Source organism: Neocloeon triangulifer, unplaced genomic scaffold (assembly GCF_031216515.1).
Source record: "Neocloeon triangulifer isolate White Clay Creek 2 clone unplaced genomic scaffold, ASM3121651v1 ptg000003l, whole genome shotgun sequence".
Lineage (NCBI taxonomy): Eukaryota > Metazoa > Arthropoda > Insecta > Ephemeroptera > Baetidae > Neocloeon > Neocloeon triangulifer.
The window spans coordinates 10,902,814-10,923,704 of record NW_026775546.1 but is presented as its reverse complement, the minus strand read 5'-3'; the positions used below and the strand labels follow the sequence as shown (position 1 = coordinate 10,923,704).

The 20,891-nt window shown below is 36.7% G+C and overlaps 2 protein-coding genes across 6 annotated transcripts in view; one reads left to right on the top strand and one right to left on the bottom strand.

The window, feature by feature from the left end:
• The window catches only part of LOC132193135 (zinc finger homeobox protein 4), a 171,578-nt gene extending 158,201 nt beyond the window's left edge, over positions 1-13,377 (bottom strand). For 3 of the 5 annotated variants that reach the window (XM_059613550.1, XM_059613552.1, XM_059613557.1), the window contains exons 1-3: positions 13,237-13,377; positions 13,093-13,175; positions 12,764-12,880 (exon numbers count right to left, since the gene is read on the bottom strand). The gene's annotated coding sequence lies outside the window, so the exon portion shown is untranslated. Of the gene's footprint in view, positions 1-3,266; positions 3,352-12,763; positions 12,881-13,092; positions 13,176-13,236 lie in introns of those variants that run through there. The other 2 variants (XM_059613553.1, XM_059613555.1) reach the window with 2 other exon arrangements.
• Positions 13,378-13,919: 542 nt separating this feature from the next.
• LOC132205636 (microtubule-associated serine/threonine-protein kinase 3) overlaps positions 13,920-20,891 on the top strand; it is a 142,277-nt gene continuing 135,305 nt past the window's right edge. Inside the window, exon 1 of the mRNA XM_059634839.1 lies at positions 13,920-14,030. The gene's annotated coding sequence lies outside the window, so the exon portion shown is untranslated. The remainder of the gene's footprint in view (positions 14,031-20,891) is intronic.

The following is a 20,891-nucleotide window of genomic DNA, read 5'->3' as shown; positions in this document are numbered from 1 at the left end:
ACTCGCAAAACAATCACGTTTCACCGCACGGCTGCATTTATTTATTTCCTTCAGATTTATTCGCGTGCAGCGCAAAACAAACCACCCGATAGCCGACGAGATTGCGATTGTTCGGCCGACGCCCACTGCCGCGCACGGGGACGGCATTAAATATATTTTACATACCGTCGTCGTCGAGCTGCTGCTTTTAAGTGCAATATGGCCGTTTTAGTCCACGAGCAACTGCACTGAGTTTTATTGCCGTTAAAAGAGTGCATTTGCAGTTTAGTGGCTTTCAAGACGATTGTGTTTGTTTGCTTTTGAGAGAGAGAGAATTTCCAATCCGAGATGCAGCAGCGCCTCTCATCAGATTGAAGGCTATGCAACCCGCGGCGCAAGTGTGTGCTGCGGGATGCTTTTTTCCGAGAGGCAGGGGCGCATATAGGGTAAACAAGCTAGAAAAAAATACTTCACTTATTCGGACTTTCTAGTAAAATTTCTAATTAATTCTTAATAATCTGATCATTTTTTTTCTTAAATGTACAATTGTGTAGAACGAGTAATAAAAATCTTTGGAGACGTCTGTTGAAAGAGAATTCAACATTTTTTTTTTATTAATTATATTTAGAATTTTTTATAATTAAAATATTTTTAGACAGAACAATTTAATTTCTTAAACCCTTGGTGGCAGACTTTTGAGATCACTTTGTAATTTAAATATTTCATCAATTTCTTGTTGGTCATCGTCAATTTCATTTTTTTACTTATTGGTGATCACATTTTTATCTAAGTTATTTATGTGTACGCTTTTAAGTAGACTTGCAGACGAATTAAAATTCCAATTAAGGATGGATTTGAAGGGCAGAAATTATTTCAGCACATCAAGTTTTAAAGCCTCTTAAAAGCTTTCCACTTTTTTTATTTCAGCCATAATTAAAACTGAAGGTCTGCGTCGTTGCCTGCGCCGTAAAATTAAAACAAGTCGTACTTTATACAATTATTCCTGTTAATGCCCGTCGGAATTTATCTCCAAAACCCACACAAAAGCGAGTCGAAACGAGGTCCGGCAATAATCCGTGTGATTCACGTTCGAAGAAAGAATAAGTGAGCAATCATCGGTTTTACAATCGGGCCGCATTAACTTGCCTCCTCGCGCGTCGGTTTTTATTTCTGTACCTGTGTGATGTACACAGACATTCGAATGTATATACGTGGCTTGATTAATTAAACGAGAGAAATCGAGCGCGCGAGAGGGACCCAATAGAAGACAGGCAATAAAATTTAATTAGTCAAACAAAAAGCAGTTTTATCCGACGGCAATTATAAAGATCCCTTATCATTACATTTATACGGCGGCCGAGTGGCGATGTGGAAATTTCACACGAAAACACGCCTTATTAAGTTGATTTTAATGACTAGGCCGTGCCCACGCACAAAAGGCGGGATTTGTGTAAATGGCCCGGCACTTTTTGCTCGTGTCCTTTAAATCAATCGCGAAAATTGTCCAGTGACTTTCGTTTGCAAGGCGAGGCGAATTGATCACGCATATTTAAATGCAAATCGAGTCATCAAAAAACCTTTCACGAAGAAAGCTTTGTGAAAAGTACATAAGCAAGAAAAGGTTTTAAAAAGTGGCCTTGGCTCTTATCAATTTTTTTGACAATTGCACTATGGATTACAACTGGCTAAAATATGAAGTTTTTTTCCATTCCAAAGAAGTAAAATAATAAAAAATTGGAAGTGTTATTTTTAATCAATTATTTTTAGACCATTTGAAAAGTAAACAATAAACAATTAATTACTTTTTCCATGTGTGCACTCCAAAATATTATTATTAGCTTGTTTTGCAAATAAAAATTTTGCAAAAATTAATCGGAAAGTTTCTTTTGTTTTAAATTTCAGGATTAAATTGCATTAAAGCTTGCCAGTAGGGTGGAGAGGGGGTGGGCACGACATAACGACAACAATATATCGGACGTACCAAAACAGAGCCACGTGGGCCGCACGCGGCGCCAAGCGTCGGCGCCTTTGCTGACTGGTCAGTTTTGTCACTGGCTTGCCGAAGAAGAAGTGTTATGTAGTTGGAAAGGCGAGAGAGCGGTGTGTGTGTGATAGAGCGGCCGTGTCGGCACGCGGGCCCAGACTGTTTTGGCCGTCATGCCACCCTCGCCTCGCTCTGTCCTCCCTCGAAAGATCCCCGCATTTACACAGCTGACTGCTCTATTTATATCGCAGACATCACGCAGCCAGCCACACAGGCCTATCTATCTCTAGCGGCGTGTTCTATGGACTGCGCTTGCTGGTAGTGGGTCGAGGAATGTATGGCTCCGAATTATCATATAAACATACCGCTGGACGGTTCAGAAATAGATCAGATCATGCTCAGTCAGTGTCCGAGCTGGAGTCGTGCGCAGCAAAAATTTTCGATTCGCAACGCTTGTCTTGTTATGCCACTTTGAAATAAATTAATGAAACTCAACGGGCGAGTGTGAGAAAAGTTGCCCAAATTTCCCCAAGCCAGAAGTTGTAATAAAAGTAAATGATAAAAAAAAAATATAAGTTCAAACTGTAAAAATAAAATAACCTAAAATATTCCCATTCAGATCTTGAGATAAATCATTAAACAGGGCAGTCAATATTTGAATATTATTACCTTAACATATACTGATAAAAATTGAATTATTTAATCCTTTTTTTTTCAAATTTATAAAGCAATATTTTCAAAAGTAAAGAAGTTTTTTTTTGTTCTTTTATAATTTGATTAAAAATTAATATTTTAGTTTCACTAAAAAAAAATTTCCAAACTCAATTACAATGTTACTTGAACCCCCTTCCAGCCTTCCTAATAACCAATCACAACTTTTATGATCAACAGAGCGACACAACGAAATCATTTCACATCGTCCGTTCCGGAATTCCGACGTTCCGGCGCTCCCCCATATCGCCGACGTAGCCACTTGCCGAAGTGCCAAGTGGAATTTAGGCGCGAAAAAACAAGCTAGGAGCGGCGCGCAGCAACATGGCACCTCCGTCCACACACACTCTATACTCTACGCATCTAGGTCTACAAAAATCAATACCCAACAGCTGCCAGGCCCATAGCACCCCCTTTACCGGCGAGTCGCGCTTCGGAATCGCCGAATTCGGCCTCATATCGGCCGCAAATCGCGTTTCCCGCCAATTTTCCACCCCCCTCATTAGACATGCGTGACGTCACGCTTCAAAAGTCGACCTTCCCCCACCACCAGAACCCTCCCCGCGTTCGTTCGGCACCTCCCCTCGCTCACCTTGGAAGAATGGGGTTGCAGGGCCCCTCGCTTCTCGGCCCCTTCGGAGGCGTGCTGGGGGCCGACCGGGGGCGGCGGAGGCCAGCTCGGAATCGCGTGCGTGCGGTCGGGCGGGCAGCGACTCTCCCTCTGACCAGCGCGCCCAGTCAGTCGATCTCTGTCAGGAGCGTAGACTAATTAATTTACTTCGTTAGCGCCCTCGCAGATAACTTTCCGATACACTTGATTACTTAAAAAAGAGAAAGAGAGAGAGAGAAGGGCCGGTCGGTTGGACGGCTTCGGCGCCGCCGCTGGTAATTAAGGCGGAAAATCGATTAGCTCGATGATGGAAAAGTCAATCGGTTTAATTGCATTGCCCTCCCGCTAATGAATTTATCAAAGTTGGCCAGCTAATGACCTCGCATGTGACCTGCACACGCGAGAGAATAACAATGCATAGCCTTAATTGCTACTGTCCATTCTTTTAAAATTTAGTCGTTAATAATTTTTTCATTCATGCCTCATTTATTTTTGTTTATTTGGTTAATTTATATTTGAATACAATGTTGAAGTTATTTTTTTGACAGATATATTAATTTGGCAATAGAAAATAAAATTAATTTCACCTGCTGAAATTAAATTAAAATTCAATCTCATTTCTGACAATGAGTGAGGGTTAAATTAATATTCGAGTATTTAATTTTCCACTCTAACAATCTTTAACTTACATGTATTATGATTATCAATTAACAATAAGTTAATTTAAAGATGACTTTACTTTTTATTATTTTTTTTTAAATAAATATTATGTACATATAATTTTAATTTTTATTAGCTAAATCTAGAAAAAATTCAAAATTTTGATAAAAAATGTAAGTGTATTATTAAAGAAATTAGAATAATAAAAATTAATATAAAAGTTGAGATATGAGAAAAAATTAAAAATATCTAATTAAAACTATTTTTTTTTATAATTTATGCATTTAATAAAAAAACTATATAGCCAAAAGTTGAAGTAAAAAATATTTAATTTCCTCCTGCATAAAAGTCCAAAGCTTGTTGGTTTCTCAGCAAATTACTCCCATGGATAAACACCGGCAAAAAACGGTGCATAATTTTCGGACGATTGGAGCTCGTTGCCAGTTTGGCTGACGTCGTTCTTTCTTTCGCAGCGTTTGATGCCTTGATGGCTGTTGATGTCATTATAGCTCGCCGTGAACCATTGGAAGAGTGGTGGCCTTGATTTGCGTTACAGTTGTTGAAACACTCGAGCTGTCTTATTATTGTGGCATTATCAGCTATTAAGCCGCGGCCGCGTGTAATTTACTAATGCCAAATCGCAAACCGTCAATTTGAAATAAAAATCGACCTGAAATATACTTTTAACGCAGAGGCAGAGGTGTTAGCTTTCGGTGCGTGGCAATTTTCGCAGGCTAATTTTCGTCTGCTTGATTGAGAGGCACGTGCATGTTGCAGGTAGAGCGCGAGAAAATTAATATAATATGAGCAGTAAAATTAGAGACGTGTAGGAGAGAAAACTCTTGGGAGAGTTTTATTGACAGCTCTTAGGGATTTTTATGGGCTGTTGTGCAAATTTATTTTTTTTCTGTTGGGGTAATTATTGATGAACATGTGACCTCTGTCAGTTATAAAGTGAGTTTTTCCTGTTTCTCATCTTTTCAGAATACACGTTATATAACTTTTAAAATCAATTCTGAATGATACTCCAATTTAACAAATATTTTAAAGTAAATAAAAATAACTGATGAATAAATACAAAATTGTTATAAATTGGTATCTTTTTGAGGTAGATAAAGTTTCAAATATAAAATTAAAAATAATTAAATTTTCAGCAAAAAGCTTCATTGATAATGAAAAATTTTTGCAAAATTAACTTACAAATTCAACTCTATTAATTTCATAAAAGAAGAAATTTCACATTTATAAAACAATACAGAAATTTGATACAGATTACAGAATGTATCGAAAAAAATAATAAAATTCATAAAATAAACTTGTATTAAAACGACGTAATTTCATCTAAAATTTCAAAATTAAATTGGTCTTTGGAGGCCTTTCAAGAATTATCACTAACCATCTGCTCTCCTTTGTTCTCAAGAACAAGAAACGCCAGCAGGCCCAGCAACTCTGCTCTCGATCGGCCCTGTTGTCAAGCAGCAGAAAGGGTGTTCCAATTTTAATTCATTAATAGGTTATTAATGACGACGGTCACACACATGATGCGTGTGCATGGGTAATATTAAATTACTCCCTACATGACACATGTTCCATCAGGGGCCATTACGCCTCATTATTATGTACAGTACAAACGAGAGCAGAACACAATAGTCTTTATATCGTCTTCTTATTATTTTTTGACGTCATCTTTGCCTCTTTTTATTAATTGAGATGGCAAGAGAGAGCTACGAATGCGAATTACCGCGGCCATAGGCAGGCAGCTATTATCCTCATTACGCTGCTTCAGACGATCATCGTCCCTTTCATTTTAAACTATAATGTTTTGTCGGTTGCTACTAGCGTTGGGCAGTAACAAACGCGATTATGCAAACTCACCGACCCAATAATTAGCCACAATGCGAAATTTAAAATATTTGTTTCTAAATTGAAAGAAAAAAGAAAAGTGTCACCAAACAGATTTGGTTATTTATTCGGTTTGAATAGTGGAATTCCATGTTGTGGTTTGAAACAACTCGTTTGAGGCCCCATTTACACCGAAACGAATTCAAAACTGCTATAGGTGTTCATTTATACAAATGCCTGTGTCTCTCTCGCACTTGGTATTATATGGCGATCTAAACACGCAGAGAGGCGGATTTCTTGTTCTCTTTTATTAAACTGGTTTTCCTTTTCATCTGCTGCTAATCTCTCGCCCAGCCCGGTGTGATTTTTTTAATTAACAAATTATTTTGAGTATTGACATTGTATTTATCAGGCAGGAGAGAGAAACACGCCCAAAAAACGGTCCTTTCTAGTTGGACAGAGTCGGTTGAGTAGTTTCTGCCTCTCCGTCTCTCTTTTCCTATCTCTCCGTCCGTGTATATCAATAAAAATAACCAAACGGAACAATGGAGCAATTAAATGGAAACATCAAAATCCTCTCGTTATTTTTCCTCCGATTGCCTGCGTTAATTTGAGCTGCTGCCATTTTCTCACAGTCCTCTAACCACGTGCACCCAACTTTAATTTAATTATCTGCCCGGCCGGTTCGCGTTCTCTAATTGTTTTGCCCAAACACAATGGTCCGTCCGACGGATTTTATTGTGCAATAATTTAGCAAAGTTTCCAACCGCTATAAGCCCAAACTCAATTCTTTCGAAACACACGTTAGAGGCAGCCGTTGTTATTATTGTTATTAAAAAATTCCCCAATCCTCCTACTCAGACCGTAAAACGGTCTCGTTTTGTATAATAATTTAGTATAAATAAATAATGTGGTATATTATATTTTAGAGCGGAGCGAAGGAAGACGCTTTTGGCCATTATCACATAAAAGCTGGAGCGCCGTGATGCAAAATATCCCCTCCAGTCATACACACACATATTATAATACAGGGCCGTCTTTCAAAATATAATTTTGATGAATTCCGATCCGTCATTAATTATGCACTCTGGTATGCTTGAATCGATTTCGTCTGCTGGCGAGAATGGGAAGAAAATTCTGTGCTTTGATTTGAGGAGAATTATATTTGCCGAACAAGAGAGGGACGCTTGTAAGGAGGGTAATTTACATCTAATTGTGACATGTACATTAAATTATGCGCATGCTGATTACACGAAAAAATTCAATATTCGCATCATTAAATTCTAAGAACGAATTGATTTTTTGCTACATTTTATATATACAAGCTTTTTTTACATGTAACATACTTTCACATATTGTCGCCAGATTTTCAATGTAGGCGTGTGCCACTCGGCAGAAATATTAAAATAGGCACACAATCCGAGAGTCCGAGGTTCTTAATGTAGCCGTGTCAATAATTTAGAGAATTACAAGCGGGACCCCTCCCACGTGTAATATTTTTATGGCTGGACACAAGAGAGGCGACAATAACAAGGTGTGTGTTTTATTAACACGCCGCGTCCGTCCGTATATCCGTGCCTTATATACGTGCGTATTTAAAATAAAATGATTGCTAGCCGGGCTCGGCGCGCGGATAAAATAAAATAAATGCACACGAGTACAAATTCCCTCTCCGGCTCATTTTTATTATGTTTGCCGGCGGAGCCCTCTCAAACGCCGACCTGTTTCTCAAAAGAACTATTTTCTGCCCAAACAAGTTTAGAGAAATATTTCACTCAACTTTTTGAGAGTTAAAAATCGTTTGTGATTAAATTAGAGGAAAATCCTGCCTCCTTTGGTGGCAGAAAATTCATTTTTTAAACAGTGGTTTATCGATTAGGCCCTTTGAAAGTAGAAGGTCCTGGCGTCGGTCAAACGACCGAAAACCATTAATGCCTATCTCGGCTTTTGCACGTGTTAAAAAAATAATAATTCGTCGTCGCGCGAGAGATTCTCGGCGAGAGTGAGTGTCTCTTTTATTTAGGCGCAGATAAGAGAGGCCGGCAGAGTGTTTAAGAACAATATAGTGCCGCGTGAATAAATTAACATTCATTACACCGGGGATTGCGCCTTCTGCCATCCGAAAACCACCACCGCCGATCCACAATCCGTATATAACACACAACAGATAGGCGCAGAGAGAAGAGTATGTATTTGCATGTGTGCGCTGCTCTCTCCGAGACATTCTCCAAAAGTCGCGCCGCACAATGAGCCCTTCTAATTGAAAATTCCTGTTCCTTAATTGAAAACTCGGATTTGGCACGGAGAGACTTATGCCCGAGCTGCTAAAACAAAGAGACCTTTTACTTTGACATTATGAACCGCGCAGCGACCAAGAAGCTAAAAGTGGCCAGCTAATGGTTTTGATTTTTAACTTTGTTTTTAAATTGGTCAATTCCTTTCCCCGTCAGTATAAAATGACTAAACGAAATTTCACTCTATGATTATCAAAGCATTGGTTGATTTCTTTTTGAAAAATAGAGTTCATTATTAAGTATTTTTCAGAAGAGAGCATAGTGCGCAATAATTTAATAAATATAAAAATATTTGTTTATATAATGTCAGAATGAATCATAAAAATCAATAGAGGTATGGGAAATAGATATTTTTGAAGTAATATTCAAAATTAAAAATAAAGATTTCTTCTGAAATTGAAAAAATATGTTTAGGAAGAAATTACAATGAAATGGATTTAATATTTTCTTAAAATAATTATAAATAAAACGATCATTAATTAAAAATGCAAAAATCATGCAAAGCAATGTAAATTTAATCAATTAATTTATTATTTATTTTTATTTCGTAAAATTTAAAGCTACGTTGAATTTTAACATGGAACAAGTCCATAATAAGGAAGAGAAATATATTTCACTAGTTGTATGTTTTGGCAGAAACAAATTGGTGGGCGGGTAAAATTTTAATTAATTGCATCTTAATTTGGAAGTAGGTATGAGCAAGGAGGGAACTAATTAAATTTAACAAGTGTGAAACTGACGCCAGGCGTTGAAAGTCTAGATTGGCGGCCGCGATAGTTCCAGGAGGTTAACGTCTCCAATTCCTTATCAGATGAAGGCGCAACGCTTCCGCCCATCCCCAGATTTGGTGTGGAAAATTATTATATTATTTTTCCCTGGTCGATCGCGTTTTCAAATTTTTTGACGCTGCACGTGGAATTTTCACACACACAATCAAATAAGTTTTCCTGGGTTTATTTTTCTCATGAGCTTTGGTTATTGTGCCCGTCGTTGTTTATTATTAATCCCGAGGTGGAGGAAACGATTCTTGAAGCGTGTCTTCCCGACGCACGCAACGTCAGAGAAATTCGCCGTTGAAGTGATGTGCTGTTCCCTCTACCTTGTCATTCTTAATTTCTCCGCTTTTAATATTACAAATGAAGTACTAATTTATTTCCGGCCGTTGTGAATAAAAAAAAGAACGCCGACGTTCAACAAAAACAAAAGCTTATTAAAAGCTCATTTGAATTTCTCGGAGCATGCTCGCGCATTTATTACAAAACAAGCAAAACGACAGAACTGTAAATACCGAGGTAAATTTTCGGCAGTAAAATGCAAAATCCGCTCTGCTGGAGAGAGAAGAGAAAAAAGGTTGTGATTTACGGGCATGAGCCTCTCATTCGGAGGGGTATAAAGGCAAAGTATCGACTGGCAGACAAAATCTTAATTTGCGTTGAGAAATTGAGCAATAAAACTGCGATTGAGATGAAAATTAAATGCGGGAAACTGAAGAAGAAAAATCGCGGCGGAATGTCGTTTGCAAAACGTCCTTTACTCTGGGCTCGTGTTTGCCAACAGTGATACTTTATTCATTCGCGACTAATAAGCTCCTTAAGGCTCACAAATCAATATCACAAATGGGCAGTATAATTCTCGCCTGCCCGATGCGCGTCCCTTATGTCGCCGATTATTCATTCCGCTTTATTTTAAATACACCCAAATTAAATCCGACGTGAATGCCGGCTCGTCTTTTCTCGCGGCATAATATACATTTGGAGGAACTAGCGACGGCCCAGTACTAACCTGCCCACTTAATCAAAAGTGACTTTTAGCAGGCAAAAAAATAAAACGTTGCCTTGCAAAATGAGCAATCTTTGATAGCAAGAGACGAGGCCGTCTGTTGGTCAAAAAGGAACAGACGGATAAACTCACGTGTAATTGTGTCTCACATCCTTGAATAAAAGCGCGGCAAAAGAAGCGGTTATAATATTAATAGAATTATCTAGAACGGTAAAAAATAATATAAATATCCATAGTATTCATGAAAGACCTAACTCTTGTGATTATTATATGTGCTAACAAAAAATTTAAAAAATTACAAAATTACACAAGTTTAAAAATTAAAAATTATTAAATAGGGTGATCCTAATGCAATGATCATTCTGGTGCAGGATAATTTAGCACGTCATTGAAATTAGTTAACATAATAAAAAGGAGCATCTATCAATATTTTGTAAAACAGCCACTTTGCAATTAAATATTTTCTTTCTAAAATTAGCATAGAAAATCAAATTTACAATGATGAAAATAAGAAAAGTAACTCAAATCTAACTTAATTAACTTTTAAATTTTTACCTTCTTCTCTTCTTAAGATTATTTACAGAATATTTTTATTTTTTATTCTCGTTCAACCCTGCTAATTGTCTCAAAATTACTCCCCTTCATTTTAAAAATGAGTTTACTCTGGATATATTGACAAGTTATCAAAAAAAAAAATAAATAAATAAAAAATAAAGAAAAACTGCATGCCCTGGTTTGTGCATTCACTTCTAATTAAATTATACAGGTGGCCCCATCCTGAGTCTCCTTCTTCTCATTTAATTGTATTGGATTCCTTAATACGAAGAAGGGCTGCTTTATTTTCTTTTGGCTTTTATTATAATTGTGCGCAACTTGAAACCCACGTTACAATAAATTAACTTCCCATGACCGCATAATTATTTCGGTCAAGTTTCCTCGCTGCACCGGCTGTGTCTTTGTGCGTCAAGTGCGTTGCCCAAATGTCACTGCTCACCGCGAAAACAATGAGCAAACGCAATTATCCCCGTCATGCCTTGTTTGCAGAGCGGCCGAAGGAAAACACACAAAGTCAAAAGCACCCACTTAATTATGTGAGCCAGCGCGACTCAAGTATGAAATTATCTCTCTTGCCGACGAATCCGGCTAATTTATTTTGATATCATTGCCCCTAGTGCTTGATGCATTATAACCAACTCTCCATTCATAATGATATTCGTGGCGGTTCATGTACTGTTAACCTTTTAAATTAGCCCTGCGCGCATTATTAGCGTGCGATGGTTTCAGCGAAGTCGGTCTGCAGATCACTTTAATAGGCAAATTAGCGCGTTGATTTCATGCCGACGTTTCTCTTCAGGCCTGTTTGTGGCGTTTGAGATTTGTACTTGCGATCGATTCAATTTTCGTTTGGTCAGACTGCAAATGTATAAATGCTTTTTTACGCTCGGAAAGAGATATGGGCAGTGGACGGTGGGAGATGAAATTTATGGTACACACAACAGGGGTGATCTTTTCGCCGCTCGCGTGCATAAAATAGAACGGAGGAAATTAAGGTCATATTCTCAAAATCTAATTTCCTGCCATTTTAAATGAAAATGTCAACCATATCCAGCAGCATATATGCGTGGCTCTGATGTGTAAACAGGCTTTGCACGCTCAAATAATATCCGAACAACCCAACCGTATCTGCAGCCACCTTCACAAGTGCGGATTTTGAAAGATCAGATTTTTACAAGTTTAGTCCAAAATTTATGAGTTGAAGGCTCAAATTTATGTTTAAAAAAAATGAATTTCCTAAGTATAATGTATTAACACAGAGGAGAGCAACCTCAACCTCTAATTCAGTTTTTCTTAACGTGATAACCTGCGGACTGAATAATATTTTGGCTAAATATAATCAATAATTTTCATTACAAATTAATTTATTTAATATGAAAATAAAGAAGTAAATTTCATATTTCTAATTTTTTTTTATAACGATTCCTTGTTGATGTAGTCAATTAAACCCTGTACAACCATTGCGTTCAAATTTCCAATTAATATTGTCTATTGATTGCCAAAAATGGCTCCTAATGTTGCAATGATTTTACTTCATGCTTATAAGGAATAAGGAGTACCAATTTTCATTTTTATCACACTCGCCTCACTTATATTTTCTCTCTTTGAATATGAAGAAGAAAAGGCAAGGGCAAATGTTGAAAATCCAAAGATCTATTAGATAATTTATTTTTTATCCTGGTTTTAAGTGCAGTTCTATATTTTCAATTTATTTCCCTCCAAATTTCATATCACCAAGAAGAACAGAAAATTTTAATGAATATTAAAATCCTGCCATATTTCCCATTATTGTTGAATCTCTCATGTAAACAACGAGTATCTTCTCAACTTATAAGAGCATGCAATGCGGTTGATAATTGTGCTCAAGATTATTATTATTGTTATCGTGAGATACGTACTTCATACTAGCGTTTTATTCGAATCGTGCATTCATTTGCAGAGAACACGAGAGAGCAATATGCACACACTGCATGCATTTCTGCTCACCGCACTATGACAAGGAAACACATCCATATATAATTTCTTGTGCTCTTTATACTCCCCACGAGCATTCATTTTCCTCAGCGGAATAAATTGCACTTGATGCATTCATTATTGTAAAGTAAAGCGTACATTGTACTCATTTGTACATCGCTACGCGTTATACTGCTTTAGTTTCACTCCGATTCATTCCAATTTGTGGGACTTTGTGCGACATCAACTGTGAATAATTACAGCTTGGATGAAAGTAGATAATGCGTAAATTCCGTGAAAATTGAAAATAACCTTACTGATTTGTACCTACACGATCTCTCGTTTCTTATTATGTTATGAAAAACGCTGGAAACTTTGCTGAAAATTTTCTCTCACCTAGCTTGAGCTGAACAAAATTGTTGTGCGTACATTGTCCATCTTGGAAAGTCAAAGGGCGAATCTGCATCTGCAACTCGCATCAGATCGTTGCAGAATCCACAATCCACACCGCTTCTACAAAATAATTTGGCAAATTACAATAATAGTTAATAATTATTTGTATAAAAACTTGAAGCCCTGCAGCACCTGCCTGTATGAAAGTAGAATGCGTAAATTCTGTGAAAATTGAAATTAACTTAAATAACCATGTTGATTTAATTAAAAACGATCTCTCGTTCCTTCACAGGCAATGAAAAACGATGGAAAATTTGCAAATTTTCTCTCACCAAGCTCGAGCTGAACAAAATCGTTGTGGGCCAAGATTGGAAAGTCGGATCTTTGCAGATTCCACACCGCCTCTGCGGCGCCTCTGTAAAATAATTTTTTGGCAAATTACAATTAATGTAAGAAATAATAATATGTATAAAAACTTGACGCTGATGCCGAAGAATGTCCTTGCAGCACCGTTGAATTTGAAAATTCGACAGAAATTCGCACAACACCGGTGCACGCCGCTGGTCAGAGTGGTCAGCTGCCTTTTGCCGTTTTGCCTCCAAAAAGTCCAAAATTCCATTAGGGATTTGACAAAGGAGGTGCACCAAGTATTGACACTTTATGTCCCTTAACTCTAAAAATCACTTTCAAATTAAGAAAACTGAACAAAACTGAACCTTTACAAAGAATATTTGGGAAAAAAATTGTTTAAAGCAAATATTATTTCAATATTAACAATGTTTTATGTTTTTAAATCAACGTAGTGTCACTCCTTTCTGAACACTCCTCACCTCCTCCTTCTTTTTGAAAAACAGCATAGGTGGCGCTGATGAGGTGATCAGTCGAAACGAGTTGAGACAAGTCGAGACACGTGATATAAAGGATTTCTTATTTTGCACATTATCTGGAATGTACAGCTTTGGCGCGTTTTCATTTTTCATTCCAGTGACTTCTTCCACTACAATACAGAACAGAACACGAACACGAGCTTTTAGACTTTTAGAGAATTTGTAAAATAAAATATTGTTTGACTTTGTGGTGCAGGATGAGCAGGATCAGTTGGACACTCTGCTCGGTCAGATATGAACGCGAGAGATGTTTTTATGTGCATCGTTTGGACTTTGATGATGAATATTATGGAGTTTCAATGGAAATCGCGGTGTTTTTTTTTTCATTCTTTCCATTTCTCAAGTGCATAAAATACGGCAAGACCTGTGTGGAGCAGCACAAGGTAAGTAAAAAATAATTAAATTTATAATTGTTACAGAAATTATAAAACGACAAAATTTTATACAGTTCTGTGAAATTGTAGTACCAAAGTTTCAAAGTTATTTTTTTATCCACAAGTAAAAGCATGATTTTTAATTTGAATTTTTTTGTCAACAAAGTACTCTTTTTTTCTTCATTTATGTAATTTTATTTACCGACGAAATGAGCATCTTCTCTCGCCGGGGAAGGATAAAACATAATTACGCTTCGTCAGACAGTTGGAGACGACGAGCATAAAAACCTTTTCGATACACACACAATATAATAAAACAAAATAATAACCGAGTAAAAAAAAAACCTCATTTCTTCGTCTCGGGGGAATTATGAATTCGTCGAGACTCGAGACCTTACCGGACGTGTCATTATGGTACATAACGCGCGCGGCCTTTTTTCCCATCCAAGGGCGCAATTTGGATCAATTAGAAGCGTGCAGAGAGCGATTTTGAAATAAATGAGAATTGAAGGCCGCGTGATGAAAAATGAAATTGCCTCCCAACCGCAAACGGCCCGGGAAAATTATCATTTTAAACATTCGAGGAAGAATTAAAGCTTTGTGTATGATTGAGTTTGGCTCTGGATTCTAAATCACAATTGCCGTCTCTGTCGGCGAGGAAAATTGGAATTCCTCGGCTGCGGAATAAAAATATAATTACCTTCTTGAGGTTTATAAACTTGAACTTCATTTTGGCTTTTGATTCGATTTGAACTTGGAATGTTAATTTTAATCAGTTTTGCTGCTGCTGTTAGAAAAAGAGAGTAAAACAATAATTTAATCAAATGGCGATATTATGACCAAAAAAAATATTTAAAATTTTCCACTTTTATTGAGAGATCGTGCAAAAAAAACTATATGAATTAAAAAAAAGAAAAAAACCAATTAAATTTCATTGAAATAATTTTTTTTTTATTTAATGGTTTCATTCAAAAGAATTGGATTATAGGTTGGTCTTCTCACTTTTTAACTGTTGGTTATTTTCTGGTCTCTCCCATCACTTTCGGCAGACACAAAAAAAGAGGTGGAGGACCTAGAGGTGGCACACACACAGCGGCAAGTGCAATTTTGAACGAATTATAAATTTTCCAACAAAAGAAGCTAAATTCCAGTGGCGATCGTCGACGTGCTGTCTAAAACACAATGCAAGCGGTAATAAGGAGAATAATAATAATAATATGGCGAGCTATTGGTTTCGGTGCTGCAGGTGCGACGACGAGTCTTTTATTCAATCCCTCCTCTCTCACGAGAAACTATTTTAATCAACTTATACACAGCCAATTATATTTTTTGTAATTATGATGAGCAATCATATTCTCTGGATGGATGGGTTTATTTTGACAGCCAGCAGAGATGGAAAAAAAACAAGCATACTGGTCGAGCGTGATTTTTCGAATTGTGTGGGTGCCTGTGAGCAAGAAGAGACATTTAGTCTGCTCACTCGAGCGACACACGCTTTATTATATCGAGAAAGATGGAATTATATATTACTTCCTAATTTCCATCATGCTCTGCTAATCAAATTCCAATTTCCGCCGCGCGCTAATAATCATTTTTCTACGCCATTCTCGCGATGGCTTTTGCCTTCGTGGCGGAAAATTTCATATCGATTGTCCATCATGCCACTGGTGGATAATAAATCGACTTCAATTTTCGCCGGTGATTGACTCCTTTGCTCTGTTACCGACTTGAAAAGGCGTCTGAAATGTGCAAATTTGCATGAAATCAGTTGTTGCCAATAATTTCGCAAATTATTAACAAATTCAAATAATTATCAAATTATTAAAGAATTAAAACGAAATATTGGTTCATGAAATTATTAATTTTTTTTTTTTTTTTTTTTTTTTTGTATTGCGGTTTTAATTATATTTATTTCCCAAGTCCTGAGCATTAAAAAAAAATTATTCAATTTTATGGCACTTATTGGTTTCTAAAGAACAATAAGTGCAATTTTTTTTATTCAATTTTTTATTCATAACTGGTCAATTTTCATTTACACTAAATTTTAACTTCCTAAATTTAAGAAGAAATTTTTTAATTTAAATTTCACTGTTTCAATTTTTTCCCTCTTTTTTTAAGTCCATATTCTTTGTGTGTGATATAGGCAACTGAAATAATAATTTATCCCAGCAAATTAATTTATTACTGATTTTCAGAACATTAAATTCTCCAGCTGATCAAACGCCATAATTAAGGACTCCTTTTATTGACATTATAACTCCTATTGATGTAGCCTTGATTTGACTCTGCTATGTAAGCCAGTAAGAAGTATGCAAAATATTAATAGATTAAAACTCATTCTGCCATTATTTGTCAAATCGAAATGTATTGTATATATATATACATATTTATGAAATTTATTATAAAAAGAAAAACAAATTATAAAACTCTCTATAAATTTTCATGAAATCGCTTATGCTACAGTTTGATCATGATTTTCTAAATTCTGTAATGAATTATTTTTTGTTGTTTATTTCAAGTATTGCAATTTTTTTTCCTAAATTGATTAACAGGTGAATAAGATCTCTGGCAAAAACATTGGATTGTTAGACACTAGTAAGAATTTTTTTCACAATTGTTCACCAGCGTGTGAATATAAATCCGCTCCAGGAACCTTTATTTTTAAATATTTGTATTAAAATCCCTGAATCATTTATATTTTGATAAAATTTTAAATTTTATTTATGAATTATTAAAAAATGCGCCCCATGGTTCAAAATTTCGGGCAGTTGAGAGAGACGCTGTGGGAGCCCTGAGCACATCCTTGATGACCGTGATGCTGATGATGATGATGCCGAGCAGCTACCGGGCTTTGAAAAATAATAATAAAGAGATAATAGAGCAAAACGCTACTCTGGGATTCTCATCGCTTCTTGTCGGTCGGTCGGGCCCTGAGAAAAACAAAAAATGGCCAGAGGAGTACCTACCGAGTTTTTCGCCTTTTTTGCTGCCAACTGCATCTCCTAATAATGTGACTCATCATTACGGATAAAAAGCAGCGAGCAAGTGTTATTAGACGCCAAGAATGAAAGGAGCGGGCAGCATTTTTCAACACAATGCGCCGCTCTCGCGCAGTGGCCATTAAAAATTCCGCAGCGAAATCCGTCATTATCCACCAACAATGGATAAGCAGACTTGTTTCATTTCATTGATGCTTTTTCCACGGCGTGCACCATCTTCTTTTCTCCCTCCAAAAGCACAAACCTGCGATTCCAGAGAAAGATCAAATTCCGAAATTTCAATCGGAAATTTATTCAAAAAGCAAAAACCAGTTCATTTTCTCACAGCTCTAAATATCCGCGATCGCCGCCGTAGTCTGCGAATTCCGCTCTCGCGGTAAGTGACAGGTCGAGAGAGCGCAAAAAAGGTGAAGGTGTTTCAAGTTACCCCGAGAGCCGTTGACAGCACAACCCGTGTTTACGGTACGTAATTCAGTCATGACGACGTCCGAGGCGAAAAAACGCCGGGCGGCTGCTGTATGTAATAATAATCAGAAGTCTTGTTTCATAATTTAATGCTGGTGGTGCCCATCAACGTGCGTGTAAAGCGGCAACAAGTGCAGTGAGGCGTTATTGGCCCCACCTGGACGATCGCACCGCGCGCCGACCGGTCAGGTTCAGGCGGGTCGGCCGGCCAGACCCTGAATCCTCCGAAACAAGCTGTTGACAAAATTATAATTGCGGCGAAAAGCTCGGCTCTTTTCTCCTTTTCAAACTCGGATCGGGTTACACCAACCGGTATAACAAACAACAACACCAATCGATCGAATTCCTCAAGCTGAAATAATACCAAATGGGGTAAAAAAGAGTTAATAAAATCTGCTTTTCTTTGAAATATAAGAATAAATAATTCCTAATAAAAAATTTAAAAGATTTAAAACAATTTTTTCCTTTTTTTCTCATACGTTTACATTTAGGGATGCTTTAGAATGATTTAGAATGACTTTTTTTTTTAATTTTTCCCACCAGAAATACTAAAATTTTTTAATTTATTTAATACCGCGAATCGCATTTGCAATGCTTTTAATTAACAAGTTTTCCATCTTGCTCAAATTGCATATTTTTGCAGCCTTTTTGCTACCAATCAAATATTATCCTCGCACCACGTCGGATTATACGTGAGCCAATTTCCAATTATTGTTCGTTCGCCTCTGGTGAATCATTCACTTTTGCAAATCGGCGAGGATTGGCGACCCTGCTGGGATCCTTCTTGGCAAAGAGCGCTGGAAATAATTGCAGGCCAGGCCTTGGGCATTCGAGAAAAAACGGCCGCATGGTGCAGCCGCCGCCGAAAGTGGTCACACAAATTTTTTACCGGCCGATAATTATCCTGCTGCTGGCTCCTTTTGTGTGTGCTGTGTTGATTGACTGGTGCTTTTTTGGGGTAAAAATTCTGTCTGTGTGAATTACCGCACAAAGCAGCACGTTATTATTATTATTTCAATTCTTTTGCCGCGATAATCGCCATGGTAATGCGTTTCCCATGACGCGCCATTCCTCGACCGCCTTCAACAGCCACTGCATTGCACAAAGTCAAGAGGCAATGAGCAAAAACGCCCCGCGGTTTTGACCCATTCGGATGGAAATATTTGTTGATTTATGCCGCCGATAATTGGATTTTGCATTTTACATGAAGAGTAATAAGCAAAGTGATTTGTGCGTACAAATTATTTGCGAAATAAACCACAAAAGTCCATGAATGAGATTTTGATCCATTGAATTAGATGATACACATAAAAAACCTTGGCAAGAGATGAGGTATATTTTTTATACAATTTAATTTAATTTTTTTACAATATTTTTTTTTTAATCATAATGATTTCTGTAGATGTTTTTTTTTATAACAAGATCATTGACCAATGAAGATTTCATGCACTTAAAATCATATGATTGAAAATGAGATCAATATGAAAAATTTGTTTCTATTTTGTGATTTATATATATTTCTCAATATTTTAATTTTGTATATAAAAACAAATAAATAACAATGAAATAACATAAAAAAATCTAATAAATAAAAAAAGTTTTTAGATATAAATTCCAAATTAACTTGTCCCTGTCATTTTTAGTATTATTCATAGTACACTTAATTTCTAACATTAAATTAATATTTTTAATTTTGCAGCAATTGAAAGAATTTTAAATACTTTCTTCCTGTCTAATTCTAATAAATACAATTCGCAACTAATTCTTAAGTATTAATTCCTTCGTGCTATAGGTTCAAAGTTGTGATAAAAGTCCATTTAACATCTAAATCTCATTCCATCGGCATGTTTTCTTTTCGGCAGCACGAGGCAGAAAAGGAATTTCGAACGCGAGATAAATTATGAATATGGCTCCGAATGTGTCAAAGCAATCTTGTCCGATTCCAAGAAGAATTCGGGGCACGCAGGGTAAACTCAAACACACTCTCATACGTATGAAAACAAAACACTAAATTTTTCTCCTGCCCAGCACCTTTCGGTATAATTTCCCTAAACAAACTTCTATTAATTTACACTGTAATCATGAGAAAAGGTTTTCATTAGGATTTTTCTCAAAATTCCTGTTGAATTACTTTTTTATTTGAGATGAATTTTATCCCACACTAAACGATTCCCGTCTTTCTTAATTTATTCACATGCGACTCATCGACTTGTCTGTCTCCCAGCCTCTTTCTGGCCGTGCAAAAAATAATCGCGGCTGATTAAAATTCAGCTCGGCCGGCGCAGATAAAAATTAAATAAAAGAGATAAAGCACAGAACAGCAGCCGTTGAAACAACAAAGCAGACGTACGAATAAATAATAATAAAAAAGGAGGAGTATATGCGCTACTCAAGTTGATGATTAATCGCGGTCAATTCTGAGAAGAGTGCGCGAGCAAAAGTATATATAAAATATTCCTCCCGCAATCAAATCATGTACGAGCACATATACCTATGCGGTGACGGAAATAAAGAAAAGCAAATAAATAATAAATACGGGAGCTTATTCAAATATATATTCACTCGCGGAATGAGCGACGTGCTTTAATTTAAACTTCCCACGGCCGAGAGAGACGAACCCAGCATTTCTCGAAAATGCACACAATACAAAAATAAATACATAATTCCCCGCTCTCTGCGTGCGTGTAATTTTTTGTGTCATCAACGTGTATATTGTTTTGCATACTCATCTGAGTGTAAACCGCAGAGCGTTTCTCAGCAGCAGCCATGTGACGAGACGATAACGGCCCTCTTTTGGAAAAGGTCAATGGAACTATTCATTTTTCGACAGCGCACGAATCGTATACGTCGAGGTGGCGACACTCGTACAGTGAAATAAATGCCAACCAGGTCTCTCTCTCTAATGACTCTTTTTATTCTTCTATGGCGGAAAAAAAAACACGAAGGGCGCGGTGAGTGCTTCGGCGTCAGGCTCTGCGCTAATTGCGTTTGCAGCAGGAGAATTAATTAAATTGTGGCACTCCTCGGTCTTTGCTCTTTGTCGCTGCCACTTGAGTAATGACTGCGGAGACAAATAAATAAGATAAGAAAAAGAAAGCTTGCTCCCAAAATTGAATTAATCTATGACATTTGCAGGGGATGAGATAGGAAGTTTCATTGATTTAATAATTTTCTTCAGAGAGGTAAAAGGAAATTGATTAAATAATCAAAAAATACCGAAAATACACGCTAAATTAAATTTCTGCTCACCAGTGGTAAAATTGTCGGTGATTATGCAACCTGCAAAACAAAAATCTTTCAAATCCCTGGATGGATGAACTTCAATTTTTTCCTAGTTGTTAAGAATTGGATGAAGTATAGATTGAACTTTTTAAAATCATATCGGATGTAAGAAGATTTAATTTTA